Source organism: Patagioenas fasciata, chromosome 2 (genome assembly GCF_037038585.1).
Source record: "Patagioenas fasciata isolate bPatFas1 chromosome 2, bPatFas1.hap1, whole genome shotgun sequence".
In the NCBI taxonomy this organism is placed as follows: Eukaryota; Metazoa; Chordata; class Aves; order Columbiformes; family Columbidae; genus Patagioenas; species Patagioenas fasciata.
In genome coordinates this window covers 147,871,584-147,892,326 of record NC_092521.1, presented here as the reverse complement: position 1 = coordinate 147,892,326, position 20,743 = coordinate 147,871,584, and the positions used below count along the sequence as shown (strand labels likewise).

General features: G+C 37.3%; 1 long non-coding RNA gene and 1 pseudogene across 1 annotated transcript; both read right to left on the bottom strand.

The window, feature by feature from the left end:
* Positions 1-1,957: 1,957 nt before the first annotated feature.
* LOC136097725 (macrophage mannose receptor 1-like) lies at positions 1,958-12,671 on the bottom strand (annotated as a pseudogene).
* Positions 12,672-15,360: 2,689 nt separating this feature from the next.
* LOC139825458 (uncharacterized) lies at positions 15,361-20,732 on the bottom strand. The gene is made up of 2 exons (XR_011737759.1): positions 19,158-20,732; positions 15,361-18,151 (listed from the first exon to the last, which is right to left on the bottom strand). It is a non-coding gene; the product is annotated as an uncharacterized lncRNA (long non-coding RNA).
* Between the last annotated feature and the right edge of the window lie 11 nt (positions 20,733-20,743).

Below are 20,743 nucleotides of genomic sequence, written 5' to 3'. Positions count from 1 at the left end.
CAGAGGTTCTGGTTTCAAGGGTGTCCCTGTAATTAAATGGGAAAAAAATCAAGATGTAAAATGTTTCCCAAATGTTGAGTCAGTATAAGTGTTCAATGAGTGGGAATTATCTTAATGTCTATCAGTTTTTCCTATTTACATATTTCATGCAGAATATATTTATATACTATCTTTGATGCAGAGAAAAAATGGATGTTCAGGTAACAGCAGATGTATTACAGGCCTACATCTCTGTCTAGGTAGATTTTTGGTAAGTGCATCTTGGGACTGTTTCCTAAGTTAGGTGACTGAAGTTAGTCTGAATAAATACTTGTTTCAGAGGGAAAACTAAAGAGTGAAAATATTTCAATGTTGGAATATTTTGCACAATAATAAGAAATTCTTTAGGAGAAGTGTCTTGTATCTGAACAGAAGTTAAAATACTAAACTAATTTTTGCTTCAAAGTATTTTCAATTTTATTAGTATTCATTTGTTTGTGAAACTTTTTTTTTTTTCTGTGAAACTACTTTCTTAAGAATCATATTTGACTGAAAATCCACCAGCTTTTGAGAAATAATTTAAATGAAAAATTTCCACATCACATGGAGTGAGAGATTGGAGCAATGTTTCTCTAAACACACAAGGCCAAGAGCTATAAAAATGTAAAAAAATCACCTTCATATTTTTTTTCCATAGCAATTCATCATAATGTTTTTGTTGTTTATGTGTAATTACATTAAATGAAGTAAGTTACACATATGCTTGGGTAAAAAAAACATAATGTCATATTTTAAAAATAATCTCTTATATAATTGGTTAAGAGATTTAAAAGAAAAAATATATGTCTCTTCTGGAGATACAAAGTGTTATGACTATTTTAGCAGCTTTTAGTATACTATTATGCACTGCTGGCAGATGATGGTAATTTCTTCAGGCTATAATTTCTGCCATTCATACACTAATAATAAGTAACACTGTACAGCTATCATAGACAATTTGCTAACAATTTTTAGCTGTACTAATCATGCAGGTGAGGCCTTAAAAAGTAAGTTACCAGGAAAGGTATCTTCACAATGTATCTTTGAGATAGATGTCTATGATTATTACTTTTTAAGTAGGAGAAGCTGAGACAATGTGCCTTGATTAGAATCAGTTTATTTTGAATAATTCACCAGCAGAGAAATATCTTATTTAGAAAAGTATCACTTTAAACATTAACTCTCACTGCTTGTGTGAAGGAGCCCAGGGAGCCACCAAAACAATACTTCTTTCAGTCTTTCTCTGCAGAAATCTCAGGCTTTTGCTTTTCTTCTCTCACAAAAACCTATAGATACCGGTAGAATGTGAAGTTTACAGAATGTTACTGACTGCCCTGTGTAAACGAAATAGGAAAACATGCCATTACAATTATCAGATATAATATGGATTAAAGGGTATGCTAATTAGATAACCCTACATATCACTGATAGTGTGATAACTGCAGTGAATTCCATGAAAAAATTGTGTAAAAGCTCACTATGTTCATGCAATAATGTGTCATTCTCTCAAGTTAAGACACCCTATCTATTTGGTACTTTTCTGTCTCATGAGTAGGATTCTTAGAAAGAAAATACTCTGAAACATGAATTAGTGTTATTGCTTGTATCCCAACCCAAGGGACATTTGGCATCAGAAACAGTTTCATGAACAAGAGGAAGAGCGTTTTTTTTTTTGTTTGTTTGTTTGTTTGTTTGTTTGTTTTGAGAAATTTTACCTGTACTTCACAGTTCTGAACATCCCAGCTGCATTGCCAGTCCTTAGGGCAACACAAGCAGCTTCATTCCAGTTGTAGCCTCTTTCACAGACAGTTCTGAGAGAACTCATATTGATGGAAAAAAAAATAAATAACTTTATTTTAAATAAGGGAAAGTAGTGAAAAGTATCACCCTGAATCTGATTGAAAAACATTCATAAGGCATTAAAAAACCAGTTTCGTTGTCAAGTGGAACTTGTGAAAACCATGGATTTTTGCCGACTAGATTCCTGGTTACACTGTATTTTTACCTCAAGGCTGGCAGGACCAGTCTTCACCATCCCAGAAACTCCTTGTTGTGAGTCTCCTCTGCAGATGTAACCAAACTTTCTATCACAGGCACTGTCTGCCCAGTATCCATCCTAGATGCAGTTTGGGGAGAAGAAAAAAGAGTGAGGCAGAACCTGTTCCCTTTAGAAACATGTTGATGGTGTCTTTTTTTTTTTTTTTAATATTACTTCAAAGAGAGAAAAAATATCTGTATTTTTTTAGTGAATTCCAAGTATTTGTGCTTAATTGTGAGGTTATGTTAAGCTAAGCATCATGGGCAGAGTGTTAAGGTTTGCTTGGCATATAATGTGTGCTCACACTCAGACATGAACATTTATCTAGTTATCTCTAACTTAATTTTAAATTTAATTTTGAACAGTTGTATTTCTGAGTCAATAAAGATACCATTACTTGATTTGTTTCTAAGTTGCATTCACAAAAAAAAAAAAAACCACCAAAACCCACTTAGAAATAGAAAACAAAACAAAACAAAACAAAAAACCCACCAAAAAAAAAAAACCCACAAAAAGCAAATAGTGTAGTGCTACACAAACGTGGAATGATTCTACCTGTCTTGCCATAATGACACAATCTTCTTGCCCATTGATTGCATGGCTTGGTTCTCCAGGCAACCATCTGGTGCATGTCACAGGAGTCCCATCACTCCACTCAAAGTACATTTGAGTGTTGGGGTCATTCAGATCAATCCACAGCTCATCCACAGCTTCTAGGAACAGAAATTCACCTGTGTTAGTGCATAAGTTGAAACAGTCCATAGGAACAAGATTTTATGGAGATGAGCTCAACTTGCCATGTTACAATACACATTCATCTAGGTTAAATGACAGTGGAGTTTATTTTAAGATCTAATTCACATTTTTCTTTCAAGAAGTCAAAAAATGAGATGCCAGCAGGAAATGAGATTTCTCAACTTTATCAGTAAAAGTCCATTATTGTATCTACAGCTACAAGGTGTCTGAGGCAGATAACCAGCTCAAATACTGCAGTAACTAGAGCTGTTATTTCTTTCAAGTGATTTCAAACAGTGTAAAACAAATGAAAATCAAAATGAAAATAATGAAAAGAAAATGAAGAGACCAGTGATGATTCCTCTTGTGGAGGAATCTTGTGGATTTCTAGAAATACAATTCTTCATTTTTACCAAACACTGCCCTGCAGAAATACTCACAGTAGCCAAGCTGAGACAGTATGAAGCCATACTCCTCAGGGTTGTGGATACTGGCCAGATTGCCATTGCTCCCATTGCCAGAAATTAGGGCTTCTCTCTGCTCTCTGGGGTCTCTCTGAACCATGAAACAGTGATGTCCATAGGGCAACCATCCTTCTGGGCATTTAACAGGCTCTGTATCCCCTCAAAATCAAAGCATATTTCAAGTTTTTAAACAGCGCAAACTGAAGTCTAGAATAACTGCAATTACATTTGAAATGAGTTAATTAACTAATTAGAATGAAAATTGAGTGGATATAAGTAAGCAGTACTTCTATTCATTCCTCATACATATAAAACATTTTAGTCTGTTCGCTGTTCTGCACTGTACTTTTACAGAAAACATACTGCATTTAGACAAAAGAGGAAAATAATTAAGCCGTTGGTTACTGGGCTTCACTAGTGTGAAATATTCACTTTTTTGACAGAGGAATATTTTGGAATTCCATGTATAGTGTTTTCACACAGTATAGCCTACTTAATCATGTTTTGCATATTTCAAAAAGACATTATTACCGCAGCACAAGTAATTCTCTGAACACATGGCTTTCCATACTAAGTCTCATTAAATAAATCCAAGCAAGGTGTAGTAGAAAACTTGTCTGAAGGAACTTGCTCTTTTTTTCAATCGTTCTAGATTACTGGCAATCCTACTGAGAAGGTGGTTTGAGCCTGTTGGTGCCATCTTTCCAAGCCTTCAGTGATAAACCTTGGTGTTTTCATTAGAATGCACTGCATGAAGAGTGAAGCAGCTCTGATTTTATTTTCACATCCATGCGGTCCATCATGCTTTTGTGATAGTGTATATACTATGTGATAGTGTATGGCTTAGACTGGTGATGCTAGGATTATGTATAATAACATGGCATACAAATTGCTTGTCTGGTTACTGCGTTCCAGGAACATTTCCAGTATTTAAATATATTTGATTAAAAAAATAACAGTATCCTTTCTTCTGTGCCACTCATCAAAGCAGAAGAATGAGCGACAATGCTTTTACAATGCTTTTTTAAAATTTTTATATAATTTTATTGTAAGGAACCATGAATTTCATTTTAGTGACACGATTCTGTCTTTGTCAAAGGGTTTTTATTTGCTTGACATACCTGATGAAAGAATGAAAGGATCCAGTGTGGAGTTTTCCTTTTTACAGATATAGCCAACTTTCAACTCACATGGCTGGTTTTCCCATTTAGCATCTCTTCTGGGATTTAGTACTGCACAGAGTTTCTCAGCCTTAGGGCTTCCTTCATAGAATAAGAAACAAGTTATTTTTATGTAGAACAGGTTTTATGGCAGCAGCTGAAGGAACAATTTACTTCCAACCTTTTCATGTGTCAATTACAGACTCATGACTTCATTGCTACAGTTATTTTTCTACCAGATATGAGGAAACGTAATCTAAAAGTACCCTTCAAAACATTTCTTCAGATGCTTGTTGCTTATTTCACACATTCTGCCATATTTGATTGCAGAATAGTGATCTCAAAAATAAGACATTCCTATAAGTTTTGTGAAAATGGTTGTCTTGCACAGAAGAGAGATTAAACTTTGAGCCTGCACTGATGGAAAGGCTGCAGCAAGTCCTTTCCTTATCCTGCCCCCCATCCATTAAGGAATATGTAGTTCACAACCAGTTGCAGAATAAATTATATTGTTACCCAGTCAGCAGATGCTGGGCTGGAGTCCAGACATTGAAGGTGAACCTGGTGCTGCTACAGTTGTGATGCCACACAGAGACTGTAGGAAATCAGAGTTAATAGTTTCACAGCTCATGAAACATCTAGTTTTATACACAATTTGTTGTCAGGACCCAATGATGCTAACAGGATTAAGTAATGAGCTTAAACCACTCAGTTACATTTGTGAAAAGTGAGGACACAGTTTGAGCTAATATTTTTGGGCAGGAACACAGTAAGGGAGCATCTTAACATAGTTAATATTCAGACAAAGAATTTTACAGACATGAAGAGTATTCTTCAGAGCAAGAATCGTCAGCCACTAACAATAAAAAGAAATTTCAAAACCTGAAAATTAGAGTTCATCATTTTAAAGCTAAACCAAGCTCAGTAAATGAATATTATTTGTTAAAATTATGAGACAAAAGCAAAATGCCACTGATCTGTGAGATATGTTGTCTGGCAGTTGAGTAGGGAGTGGTGGTAACCTAGATTGGACAAAACTTGACAGGGTAGGCTTCCTCTGTATAGGAGCATGTTAAATGGGTTCTCATTTCCAGAGCTTTGTTCAGCAGAGTACAAAAATATTAATATGGAATTCCTAAAATAAAATATAAGCACACCTTTTGGATGAGGCATAACAAATCACATGTGAAAACAAATTTCCTAATTTCCACAACACCCTTGTAGGAAAATCTTCCTTTCTGTGTCGAGTTCTGGTTGAGCAACTTTTAGCGGTGTGCTGGAACAAAGAAGTTCAGCTCATGCCCTTTGGAAAGGTCCTTTCTGCATGTCCTTTTGGCAACTGGCTGCAGGCTTGCTCCTTGCTGTGAACAGAGCCTCCTCATACGTCCTCACGCTTGCTATGTGTCTTTCCCATGCCTACCTCTGCAAACAGCCCTCCAGGAGGTTCTCCAGAACAATTGTCCTTAGGGAACAGGCGGTGTTTTCCTTTTCTCAGAAAGGTCCATACCGTGATGACTTTTTTTTCCCCCCCTACTCCCAAAAGATACAACTGGAAATGTCTAGATTAACTCATGCTAACAGCTGTCATGTGGGGATACAGGAACTCCAGGGGTGTGGGCTGCTTGACCTGACAGCCAGCTGCTGCTCTTCTCTGCAAGGCTTAAGGAATTTGGCCAGATTGCAGAAGGTAGAAAACCATCTACCAAACTCAGCAGTTTTGGACTTTCCCTTCATTCTCTGTGCCAGACAGAAACAGGTATCATGTTTGATACTTAGGGAAGGCCAAAGGAGGGAATATGTATGCATTTATTCAGCAGCTTTCAAAGATAAACTGCTAATGTGATGAACTCTATTTACAGTCTCTCTTGAATATTGAATATTAAAGAGGAGAGAAGAAAAGTGAAAAGCATGAAAAGTGAAAACCATAAAAAGTGAAGGGGAAGGCTTTGCAAGACTGAGACTCACTGACAGCTGAGTCCTTGCAGGGGGATACACAGTTTGATAATCCTTGTGAGAGCTGAAGAGACACAGAGGTTTGATAATAACTCACTTGATGGCATTTCTAGTATGCTGCAGCTTGACTATTGCTGTTCACCTTATCTACTTCTGATAGAGGAGTTTATTTCGTTCTTCTGCTTGAAACTCCTTGTGATATATCCTATGAAAAAAAGCACCATTCTCAGCTCTTTAGTCTCACGTGTCTCATAAGCCTGTCATCTCCATTTCCTTGTCTTCATGGGGAATACTACAAGATTTTAGTTACTATGCATTCAGCATTCTGGTAGGAAATATTTATTCCAAAAACTGTTAAAAAACCCAATTAGTACCTGGTGCTCAGTTAGTATCTGAAGGGAATGCCACCGCTCCACTGCCAGCTGCTGTTGAGATTCAGACTGTTAAACCCAATACAGAGGGAGGATCTCTTGCTGTCAATCAAATCTAGGTAACCAAAAGAGTTGAATTCTAATGAGATTTGTTAGGAAATGCACTGTATTTTCAAACTTCAGAGGAAGATAATAAATCTCTGCTTAGTGATTTCCAAGTTCAGTACAGATTACTGGTAATAAACTCAGAGAATATATTCTATACATAAAGGGCAGAGAACACCAAAAGACTGTTTTGCATATTAGTTTATCTGAATTTAGTGCTATTCTACAGTTACATGTAAGCAATAAGCTTTGAAAACTGAAACACTAAATTGCTATTTTTAATATTTATGTAACAACTTTGCTTGATTGTGATGTGATTGATATAGGGCCTTTGTTCTACTCTCTATGCATAAATCCAAAAAGTCTTTAGCTTTTCAATAGTATTTTGTATAAAATTTGTATGGTATTTCCAAAAATCTATTTCATTAGATATAGTGATTTCTTAACATGAAAGTTATAAAATCACTGCCTCCTATAATGACATTCCTTCTTGTAATGTCCCTTTCTGTGACCTTGCTGGTGTTTTCTGAGCTTGAGCCAACTGTCACTTAATTAGCTGGAAATTCTTAACTTTCTTTGAAAAAATAATAGTCATAGAAATAGTATCAAATGACAGTTCCACAACTTACAAAAGTCCCACCTATAAAAAGCTTAATTCACAGTAATTGTGCTGTTTCTCTAGCACTACATGTACTGTTTTTACATCAGCTATTCATTGTAATGTGATTAAAGTACTGAAACATTTGTCATCAGTCAAAAAACCTCTTTGACACTCTACTGAATCTTGCTTATTAGTTCACCTCTTAGATACATTTGTTCATGTATCTCTGTGATACATAATTCTGCATTCTGCTGCTGGAAGCTCTTCCTTGCTTGGTACCATGTGAGAGCTGACTGGTATTTTATCTGGTAGTAGGTTCCTGCCAAAGCCTCTGTACTCCAAAAATCTGTCCTTGTCTGTGTGAGAGAAAGGCAATTTAGTATTGCAGTTTGTTATAAACATCTTACACAAAATGTTATGAGAAAATTTAACTTCAAACTTACTTGTGAAATGGGATTCTGGAGCAAATAATGCCCAGACCCCCAAAACCCATATTGTTCCATTAGCTTGATCTTTGTTACGTAAATAAGCGGGTTGCCATTGACAGTAGCAGAGATGGACCTTTCATCCTTTATTTTCACTTTACCCTGTGAAATCTGATGATCTGTGTGTTAAAAAAAAAAATAGTGTGAAGATGTCAATAAAGCAAAACTGAACCTTGCTCATTATCCACTCTCAAAACCTGTTCAGCACCTCATAAGGCTATGCCTGAATTAATACTTGGCTGAAGTACAACGGAAATGCGAACATTTCCAATGATGGAAAGTTTACTTTTCAAACTATGGCATCATTAGATTTTTTGCAATGATACATTGAGGGGCTGGAGTGAGTTCAGAGAAGGGCAATGAAGGTGTTGAGGCATCGGGAGCACAAGCCTGCTGAGGAGCGGCTGAGGGAACTGGGGCTGTTCAGCCCTGAGAAAAGGAGGCTGAGGGGAGACCTTATCGCTGTCTGCAACTACCTGAAAGAAGGTTGTAGCATGGAGAGTGTTGGTCTGTTCTCCCAAGTAGCAAATGATAGGACGAGAAGAAATGGCCTCAAGTTATGCCAGGGGAGGTTTAGATTGGATATTGGGAAAAAATTCTTCATGGAAAGGGTTGTCAGGCATTGGAATGGGCTGCCCAGGGAAGATGATTTTATGCTGAATATTGTCATATTTAAAGCATACTGATCTTTTCCTGGATGTTACCTGCTGATAGACACACCCAGACAAATTTCAGTCTGACTGTAGACTCACAGGAAACATTTTTGTTTCTTCTGTAGGGAACCTTATGGCATGGCAAAGACATTTTTGAGTAAAATAAAGTCATTGGAAGGTTTTTCCCTTCCACAGTACTAACAGCGTCTCAGTATCGATATATTTACCTAACCATGTTGTGTTATAGCATCTATGTCAGCATTTGGGACTTAACTGTCAGTTGGATAGAACCCATAGAGATGGTCTGTGTTGAAGTCAAGGGTTGTTGCACACCAGAGCAAGCCATCTGACCAGCCACTGTGCACCTGGTCTGCCACTTCCCGCTCAGCTGGAAGGGCGAGGCGCATGGAGCTCCCTTGTCATTTCCTAACAGTGTGAACGCAACTGAGGGGGCAAACGAGAAATTATAATACAGCTATAGGAATCTGGGGAACCCAGTTCTCCACACAGCCGTACTCTTCATAAGGCTATGTGGAGGAAGTGTTGCCAGTGTTACGCTGGTGTAACTGGGGACATACTGTCACCAGCAGTGCCTTCCAAGGAAATTCTGGGTAGATTTTGCAGTTTACCATCTACTTATGATATCACCAGGTGTAATAACTGGAAATAGAGCAACTTCAGACTGTAGCCAACTATGAAAGAACTGTAGTGATTTTTGTCTCATATATTTAAATATATTTTTCTAAAAAGCACATTATTTTGCATATCATGTAGCTTAACATCCCATCATTCATTAAAAATAAATAATTTATTTAATTGTTGAATGTTGGGGGATATTTGGCATCTGAAATTTCATCAAGCAACTGAATAGTAACGTCCATGGAATTATTTTGTTACATTTAATATTGGCATATTAAATATAGCCATTTTTGCCTTTCATCCAGCAATACTAATATGATTTCACTAGTACTGGTATACAGTTAAATAAAGTACTTTGATTTACACTAACAATTAACAATAGCCTAGATCAACCTTTCCTTTAAAAATAAAGAAAAAAATGCACAGTTTTTGCATATACTGCATTCTATCTGAAGCTAAGCAGCTGCACATCTCCAGGATAGAGAAACTCAGGCCTTAGTATGTGAACTAATCCTCCAGTCCACCACTACCTGAGATGGAACAGCTGGTATTAGACTAAGGGGAGCAGAAATCAAAGCACCCTGTCTCTGATGGCAAACAAGTGGGTAGAAGACACCACCAAGATTAACCTTTAAACTCTACCTTCATCGCCTTGAGAATACAAATCATTAATGGTTCCGTAGATCTTCCACTAATTCATCATCACTGATCCTGTGCTCAATACAAAATTGTCTTATTTTCTTTTGCCAACACTAAGAAATAAATCTTCCCCTTGGACTGACAAGGTTGCATTTCTGAAGTCTTGTTTCTGGAGTTCACACTCATTGTTGCAGGGGTACAGAGAAATTTCAGCCTGGATTTGCCTGTAGGGCACGGGCACTCCCAAACAATGCCTAAATGCCACGCTCATCACCTGGTGGTCTGGCACCCACCTGAGTTTTTGTAACTCAGTTTTTTTATTGCAAGCAGCTGTTGTGACTGCATAAGAGCTCTGAGCAATTAAACAGAGCTTAGTATCTTCATTGCATATTAAAAATAATTCATTGTCTATAAAACAAAATTATCAGAATTAATGTATTTATGGTGAGCACATGGTGAGGGGAGCTTGTGAGGAGATGCGCTGTTGATTCTATGCTGATCTGACTCACGTCAGAAGACTGTAAATCTGAGTCACTTTTGCAAAGATCAAACTGCAGTTTCAAGACTTTTATTTCCTTCTGGGAAAGAAAAATAAGTGCAGGTCATGTAAATACAATACTGAGGAATAAGAGCACATAAAATACATTATGACATCTTCAAGAATGTCATCACTATAATGGAATTTTCATGAGCACAGTGGATTTTATTTTCTAAATCTCTCCTGAAATACACATTTCTTTCAAGTTTTCCAGAAGAGAACTTACTGAAGATTTGGAAGTTTGCCATTACTTCATGCTCTATAGATTTAGCTCATGTTACATACATCTCCATGGGGCTGCATTTGTGGTTAATACAGTTAGTGAGTGAGCTGTCTGTGACTCTTTCTCCTCCTGTAACTGGCATGTTCTGTTACGGTTTGGATTGGTTTTTTGTTTTTTGTTTTTTGTTTTTTTTTTTTTTAAGAATAAAAAACTGTGGAACATTGATTTATTATCCTCCCATGTTCCAATATCCTTTCATTAGTACGTCTATTACAAGAAGTCAACATAATTCACACAATCAAATGACAAACATTCTTACAAGAACAAACAGCAGGCAGTATATAGAAGTAAAGACACTACAGGTGTGTGCTTGTGTGCCTGTGCTTTGTTATGGAGGGGCAGTATGTAAAAGGTGAACAAGCTAGCTAATGCTTTTAAACAATTATAGGCAGCCTGATTGAGTACTCCATCAAGAAAGCAGGTGCTGCTGTGGTTGTACTGCCACCATGTGAAGCGGTCACTCAGTGTGGGGCATCAGTCTGAACACAGCTCCCTGCTTTTCAAAACTTTGAGTAGCCTACAGCTCCTACTGGATTTGGGTCATGAGGCAGTGAAATTTGAACTACTAGGAATGTTCTAGGATTTATGGGACAGGAGGGCAAGGCTTTGCCCTTCAGTTCTCTGTGCATGAAACCCCTACCTGGAAACAGAGATGTAGTGTCAACCCCGTTTCCATCTGAGAGAATAACCATGTAAGTGACAATGAGAGTCCCTTCCAACCACAAAAGTAAATTGGTAGAACAAGGACAGCATGTTACGGCACAGCCAGTGTTGAGTAGCGAACAGAACAGAAAGTGTCCAGGAAATTCTGGGAAGGTCTGATGGGAAGAATAGTTCTTGTTGGGTTATCTGTATTTAATGCTTGAGCTCTCCCAAGAAGGCCCTGTATTACCTTGACCAGCTTAGTAATCTATGAAAGTTTCAGTTCTACACATCTAAATTTAGAGCTAACACCTAATGTCTTCTTTCCCTATATATTTAGACAGTTTTCGAGCCCTATTAAATATTTTATTTATTTCTGGTAACTGAGTAAGTGTTTAGTGTAGTGCCCTAAGTTTCAGCTGTTGCTTCTTGTAGTATTTTTGGGTCTCAGGAGCTCTTGTGAGGGTCGTGCTTGGGATATCACATGGGTTTGGACCCCAGCTCACAGAGCAGAGGTGAGACTCTCTTTTTGCAGAGGCTAGTGCTGGCACAGCTCACACGGCACAGTGTCTGCTTTCAGAAGCTGTGATTTGTACCCTGCTCCTCCACAAATCTAATAAATTGAAGGATAAAGGAAAAATATCCTTGAACCTTATCACCATCCTTAGATCAAAAGGGAACTGTGATCTGCCCTTGGTCAACTTCAGAGCCTTAACTATGCCTTTCATCGTTACTTTGAAAGCCACAGTGGTTATTCCAGGGCAGTTCTCTGATCTTTTAAATTTTTTTTTTTTTTCACCAGCATCTGCTCAGCCCCAGTATTACATCTCACATTAATCCAAAAGATCCATCTCACCCCACACAACCTCGTCCTAAGGCTAAGAGGTACACACACAGCACCCTATTTAATAATTTTCTCTTTTAAATTTTTCCTAACTCAGTCATATATACAGATAAGAACTATGGAGCACACTGCGAAGTCCATGGACTTCACAGGGCAGACAAAACCAGTAAAGTTGTATTCGCATACATGACTCTGTCCTGATTTCTGATTCCAAGCTTTACCCCATCTTGACTCTTCCCGTCTCTAATAGTGAACCAACATCTCTCTATCTGCATCTTTTTTAAACTTCTATGGGCCACTCCAGCTAAGATGACTATGAAATCCAAGGTAGTCAAGCTGTGTGAAAATCTTGAAGAGCATGAGACACAAGCAAGATAACAAAAATGCCCGCTTTCACATGCACTTTTGCAGGGGATAAAAAACAAAAACTCACCAAGTGTCTGAAAAGCAGTGTGAACACAAGAGAGGAAAACTAAGATTGTAGAAAAAGTAAAGTGTTTCATTTCTTTCTTCTTATTCACAAAGAGATGACATGAAATTAGTTGCTGCAGTAGAAGTCCTTCAGGAACCAGTTTGCACTGGCTCCTCAGTTTTGGAGTTTCAGTTGAAAGGGAAAACTCTAGGCTTTAAATAAGGAAATATCCTGTCACATGTGGTATTTTGAAATCTATAAATAACTACAAAATTCAAACTTTGCATCTGAAAGTGAAGTTTCCTTCCATTTGAATGCAAGCGGCAAAGTATGGAGACTTCAACATCATTCCTCTGAATTATTTTTAAGTTTCTTTGTTCTGCTCTGTGATTTTAAAGCACTGACCCTCAAAGACAAAGAAGCCAGGCGTGCACTTTAAATGGATGTACTTTAAATCTCATACATACTTATCTGGTAAACTCAGAAAAAAAAATGAAAATTTCTTGGCCAAATAGGTTCTCACTGCTATAAAAGATACATTCATTTAAATTGATGCACCAAGCAATGTCAGCTACTTCGGTGTGAAAAATTAACTGAGATTGGACAACTTAATTTTGCTTCATAACTTGACAAAATGCACACTGTGTATACACTTGGCTTTTATCTTCTCCAATATATCAACCGATAATACTACCGGGCTGTTATTTCATGTGAATTTGTCTCAGGAAAACAAATACAAATTACTCAAATCTTTACAAATCTTTCTGTTTATCAGTGATTTAGACAACAAAAGTGCCTTTCAAAATTATTTAATCCATAAAATACAAATGAATGTTAATACATAATAATTTTTTATTTGTACCAAGTGTAAATGAGACAAGCAAGGAGAAATATTCCCAAACATTGCAAATGAGCAACAGCCCTTTAAATGGGAATCAGCTTCAGCTACGATGCAAAATTGTCTCTTTGTTTTGAAAGAAAAGGAAGAAAGATATTACGGTGAAATTGCCCTTAGAATTTTCTCTCATTTTTCATGGCTTTGTTAGGAAGACAAATCTCATAATATATTCTGTGAGGGCAAAACATGACTTATGTGAGAGAAGAAACCTATGTACAGGGTCTCCGGAACTGCATTGCCAACATCAACTATCAAACTTATAAATAATTATGTGGGATTTGGGTTTTTTTCATCTGTTTGGTCTTTTAGTTTGCATTGCCTTTATCATTAACCATCAAACAACACTGAATCCAATTCAGTGTCAGTAGTTACAAAAAAGATAAATATGGATATGTGCTGTAAATTACATGAAGGAAAAAAAAAAGGTGTAAGATCGAGGTGACTGTCAGTAAAAGTTGTTTGAGTACAGAATGCCCTGCAATCCCTATCCTCTGCAATATGTTTTGTTTGACTTCAAAATCTGCAAACCAGCAATCGAATGTCGTATGACTCCCTCCTTCCCAGTGATCTCCCCTGGACAGTTGTCAGATACTTTCTAAGGGTCTGTTTTTCCTAGATATCCTTGAGATTTTTTTATTTTTTTTTTTTAAATTCAGTTTGTCATAGACAACATAGAATTAACACTGAGGTATCATTATGTAATATATAGATCCTTTACTGATATAATCTCATATTCATAATTGATACAAAACATTCAAAGTTGCAGAATATGAATGATTTTTTGCAAAGATTTATTTGTTTTGCAAAATCCAAGTTGAAACCATGAATGAAGGAGAAGTATTTGCATTTCACTTATAACACTATGGCAAGGAAGATACTTGTGTAAAGACCGTAACACAGGGGCAGTAACGGGGGGAAAAGCCATGTAGATCTCTGTTTATTGCAGACACCATTTTTCTTGGGTAACAATATGCACGCTTCAGTACGCTGTGATGGGATATATTCTCAAAGTGCAGACTTTGGGGCTGAGTGCTCAGCAGAGTGCTCACTGTATGCCTGTACTTGACTCTGTATGTGATGCTGCTACTAATCTCTAAAAAGAGAGAACACTAGGGTATTAATCTGTAACTTTTAAGTCTAATTTCCCGCTAGATCTGTTATTTTTCATGCTTGTTTAGCTGGCCATTTTATGCAGTACGGAGTTTTAGTCCTGAGAATATTTCTTGAAGAGCATAGGGCAATAGCTCTTAATCCTTACCAAAGGAATAATTGTTAATTTTAGTTCCTAGTGTCTATTAGGTACATGTAACTTTTACTAAGATTTCCTTTGTTCCAGCTAGATTTTTTTAAACCTTAACCAAATAGTTTCACTGCGTTATCCCATTAGACAACGCTGTGTTCATTGTTTTTCTTAGTCGTTGGTAGAATCGTTTTCATCATCCATTCCAGTTAGGACATAGCTGTATTCTAACAGTGTGCTGCACCGACTTGCCTCTCTTTCAGTCTCACTTTGAGTTTTGATCTTGAATAAGAAATAAATTGTGAAACCCATCCTTAATAGCATGATGAGGACTAGAGTAAGTAGTATCTGCATATTCATGTGACCATGTGTTTTGTCCTTTTTGACATCTGTAAATAAATACAAAACAAATGAAGTGGGTATACTGTAGACGTAAAACTGTAGACATAAAAAATATGAAGAGTACTGAAAAATATCAATTTAATTTCCCCCTTAATTATCGGGTTGTTAATCAGCATTTATGAAGGAAAGGGAATACAACCTCAACATCTTCTGGCCTTCTTCCACTGTTCTTTTGGGGCAAGGATTGGAGGCTGAGCAAAGAAGCTGTGACAATTATGGTGTAGATATTATTGTATGGGGTTTTAGGATAAGAATTTTATTAAAAATCTATCATAATGTCTTGTGCTGGTCCCTCTCATAGATCTTAGCATGCAAAAGAAGGAGCAAAGAGGGTGCGATCTATCAGTTTACCAAAACATTTAGTTATCCTGGGATGACCAAAGTGTCTCATCACTACAGCTAAATTATGCTGGGAACGAATTCAATGGCAACTAAGTAAATTAACTTCACATAAATAAATCTATTAAAAAGAAATAAATATTAAATACCAATTCATAAAAAAGCCTCAAGTATTTCTTTTCATGTCTCTTTGAAACTCTTGGGAAGCAAAAATAAATCCAACCTTCCACATTGCAGCTTCCTTACAAATAGCTGTCAAAGATAAAGAGAAATGTTTAGTCAAAATCTAAAATGGTCACAGCTTCATCCTGGGAGTTTTATATTAGCAAAAAGTGCAGTAACCTGCCCATCTAGGTTAGCTCATCATTTCTCACAGAAACACATTTGCTGAATTAACAGAGATGAAAAAGTGTGATTGATTTTTAACCTGATATTCACTGCAATAAAACTGTCATGTTTTGCATATTAAAACCTCCTTCTTGCTTCTTATTAAATAACCAAAGAATCTCCAAGCACAGGTGATTTCTGACTGTTTTAAATGGACTCTCTTCTCCCCTGGTTAATAAATCTTGCCCTCTTCACTGGGTCTGCATGCCTGTGGAGATTGGGAACAACTTGATCAAACGCTGAGGGTATCTGACAGTTTTGCTGTACTGCATACAATTCCTTTGAGATCCAGCAGATTTTAATCTACCATCATTCATTGGCGTCTGTAATTACATTTCTAAGCTCGAGTTTGTGCAGTTTTTCCCGACCGTGCAAAGAGGGCGCCATCCGCAAGATGTTCCTGTGGGCTCTGGGTGCAGGCTGGATGATGGCCAGGGCAAGGGCAGATCTTCCCCCTGAACAGCTGGAGCCACGGGGAGAGTCGGGGTGCGGGGAGAGTCAGGGTGTGGAAAGAATTGGGGTGCAGGGAGCATCAGGGTGCAGGAGAGTCGGGGTGCAGGGAGAGCCAGGTATAAGAAGAGTTGGGGTGTCTGTTCCAGCACAGAAAGTACTGGGACCTGGGCTGCTGCAGCAGATACACAGCAATGCACTAAGCTCCAGTGCATTTGTGAGCACAAAGGAACTGTGACTGATAAATTGTCCCTTGGAAGGATGCAGAGCTCACTGTAATGTGATATTTGCTTGTGCTGAAAACCCCACTCTGCTGGAGAACCTGCTGCCAGGGAATATTCTCTGTAGTGGGGCAATGCACATAGGGGCCACTCACAGTTGAATCCAATAAATATACTATGTGTTGACACTGAGCTTCTGCTTTCTGATATATCTGGTAACAAATAATTAGCTTTCTATAGCGTCCGTTCCTCTGACTACCCAAAGAAAATTAAGAGTTGCCCTAAAAGGATAATTTTCCTTTGCAAAAAATGGTCTGACACCACTACTTATACAGTTGCTTTCCTCACCAACTACAGTTTTGCTCTGGGAAAGGAAAGAACAGAACCTCAGAAACATCCCGAATGTCGGGGTTGCAAAACAGGGTAGGAAATCGTACTTTTTTTTTTTTTTTTTGGAATTAACAATTAAACTACAAAATACCACATGGCTGCTTGGCTCATACTCTTCTGATATTTCTGCTTCCTGACCAGAGCAGATGGTGCTCAGTTACACAGAAACACAATATTAAAAAAAAATGCTAACCAAAACACTTCTATTATTTTCAAAGGTCACTATACATGCTCTGGATCATGCTTCCGTTCTGTTATTAATTAAATAGAATTGCTTCATCCGTCTCTTACTGGAACAGCATGTATCATAGTACAGCAAGAGGAAGTAAAGCAAATTATTGATGCAAACCTTGTTCCATAGAAAGTGAATATGAATGTTAGCAGGAAAATCTGTATGTTTGTTGAAGGGGAGAAAAGCAACAATGGAGTTTTAAAATTTTCTAGAAAATATTGATCATCTTTAGTTATTAATTGAATATTCATCACAGAATGCAAGAAAATCTAAGTTACGAAGCAGTACAACTCCTATGTGGGTGCTCCCCAGCTGCGAGCAGATGGGAGCCAGCTGGGACGTGTTCCCCACTGGGACACAGAGCAAACAGGGTGGGGTTCTCACAGAGCAAGAATAGGAGACGCCCTTAGGGATGACTGAGGTCAAAGGGTGAGCACACGTTGGCTGAATTTAGAAATGAGATTCCATGATTACCTCAGGTATGGTCAGATAAAAGTACGTGTTATATCTTGCTTTATTAAAGAACAATATATTCTGTGTTGTGCCTCTCAAGAAATATTCCTATTACCTCTCTGCATCTTTGCTACTGAGCCAGATATAGCCAAGATATTTGAACTGAGCCAGTCTCCATGCTGGCATCCCTTTGGTAGACCCAGGCAATATCCAAGACCCATAACTGAAGCCAAGCAAATTTATTTTCTACAGCCTTTAGTACCTACTGAATAAAACCATCAGCTTCCAAGAATCTTTAGATTATATGCTATTAATAAATAATTTTGTTTTCAATTAGCTTCTCGTCAATTAGTTCCTTAAAATCAACTATACATCTTTTTCATGTATCTGTCCATTTAATGAAGTCTACTTATGAATATCTATAGAAATTAAAATGTTTACCATTTAGATTTCTGTATATTCCTATACAAAAACCACTTGTCTTGCTTATGTATAAGTCCACATGCTCTACTAAAACAGTTTGATTCAGCCAGGTCTTCTACAGAAGTCAACACACCACCTGTAAGAGAATCAACAGAAGATGATTGGAGGTATCCCCTGCATTAGAAGTCAATGATAGTTACAGCCTTTGATACAGAATAACGTTAATAGCAAAACTTCTCCTGCTGCTCAGGAGTAAGCAAGGATTTAAACAGAGACCAGAAAGTGGTGTTCAGCTGTAGAGAAACAGCACGGACTGTGAGTAATGTCATCAGAAATAGAAGACATGAAAGCACAGTGAACGTGATGGTTTTTAAACCCCAAAGTGCACATTATTTTCAGGTGATTGGATAACATTCTTCATAGGTATTATGGATTATTTGTTCTTTTTCTATTTGTTTTTCATGGTTTGATAGGATATTATGTAGCATGTAATACTGTGCAGTAAATAAATCTGCAGTTCAAACGGAATTACTAATTTTTCTGTCAGTGGTGGTGGAGGAAGAGGACTGGGAGGATCTAAAAAGATATGAAGCAATAAGGCAGTATAGTGCTTCCCTTTCTCTTTCACAGCCTCCTGAGGCATGGATGAGGTGGCTAATGATTCAACAGTGTAGGTGGAAGACAGCCAAGGACCAGCTCATGGTTTTGGCCAGGACCAGATGCCCCCGAGATGGGGGAGGGAAGGGTTTGCTCCCCCAGCTCTGCAGGCTGCCAGGGAATGCTGCTGGTAGCGGATCATGCACCCCGTGTTAAAAATAAGTGATTGTTGTTATGATATTTACTTCTGCTCTTGTGTAGGGAGAGGTATGGAAAAGAAGGGATAAGGCCAGAAAGAAGTTAACCCATTTTAAAATCATAATAAAAGAGGAAAATTGTGAGTAAAGAAATATAAGAAACAAGCACAACTGGAAAAACAAACAAACAAACAAAAAGAAAACATTACCTGTGAAAAATAAATGAAGCATCAATATCCTTTTTTTTATGTGTAGATTTTGCAGCATTAGTTTTCAAGTCGTTTTTAAGTGATTTTTTTTTTTAATTTAAATATTGAAATCCTGTCTTTGAGTAAAAATAAGAATTACCTGATTGAATGCACTGAGTCACAGACTGAGCCCAGCTCATTTAATTGGCATTGAAGTTATAACAGTGGCTTTGGAAAGGAATCCAAGATATGTGATCAGATTCAGAACATTTTTCAATATCCTGCGGGGGATCAGAAGTGAGTACATCCAAAAGAAATGAGATATTATAGATGCGCTCATTCAGCAGGGATTGCAGTTCTTCAGATATGAAATCAAGTTTAAAAAAGAAAAAAAAACAGCCTTTCTTAAAAGTCCTTAAAATATTCTTCAGCACACAGTGCAAGAGTTATCAGTGACTATTTCAACAGTCACAATGAGGAGCAGAATTGCTCAGTCACATCTGAATGATTCAATATGTGCTCTTCTATGTTACCAACTAAATAAAACTTGGACTGTCTCAAGCATATTTGAGTGTTTAGGGAGTTTTGGTTCTAGTTTATTTTGTTATAACCAACATTTTTGTATAAAGAAGCAATGTGGTAAAAAGCAGGGGAAAAACAAACAAACAAGCAAACAAAATAAAAACTCAGACAAACACAGAAAACTCCCAGACCCTCATCTATTTCAAATAAATGTTTGATTTCAGATGAAATATTATGTAAATCATAGTTTACTGTGGAAATTTCCAATTTAATATTTTCCTCAAGATAAGAATCCTTAGATAAAACAGCTTGAACAGCTTGAACTCTGACAATGCATAGAATAATCTGAAGCTCATAGAATATTTTTGTAGTAGCCCCTCATTTTCCTGCAAGTAATGACATTATGGAAAGAAACTGTATCATTGTCAATTAGTACATGTGGTTTTAAAATGAAAATTGTAAATAAGTAGAGTTGAAGTTCAAAGCACGGCCTGGAAAAGAAATTAAAGAAAAACTACAGAAAAACAGATCAAAAGAAACTCAAAATTTCCATTAACTCGGTGTCACTAGAACTAACAGCGATTGCTCTAATACAAATGAGAAAGCAAAAAGGTTCAGTCCCGTGCTAAAGTTTGCCTGTAGCTTTTAATTTGTAGCGATGTCAGTGACCCCCGTAGAATCACCATGAAGCATGAACTTTTGTTTGGGCTGATAACAGCCTCTTTTTTCCCCAACACTATAAGACATTAGCAGAAGCCACCAGACTGCTGCAGGAATAACCAGACACAACCTTTCCTCCTTTCACCAGTTTTCAGAATCTGGTAACAGTGAAGCTGTAACCACTGTATGAACGCTGCTTGTGTTGAAGGACCTAAATTTATTTTATACTTAGTGGACTATTGATTATAATCCTTCCCTCAAAATCCCTGTCAACAAAAAGTTTCACATTCTAAACTAGAAGTGAAATGTTTAGTACTCCCAGAATCTCTGTGTTCTCTCTGCCTACAACATAGAATAGTTCCTATGGCAGTTATCACCCCAGCCCAGTGAAATGGCAGCATCCTGGCTGGTGAATGAAAACTCCATCAAAATAAAACATTGGTCGTACAAAATAAAGGTATTGACATCACATACTGAGGCTTATTATTTCTTAGTTTATATTACAGTCAAAGCAGATCCAGCAAGGTTTCTGCCATAAAATCAAAAGTCATCATTGTATCTTAC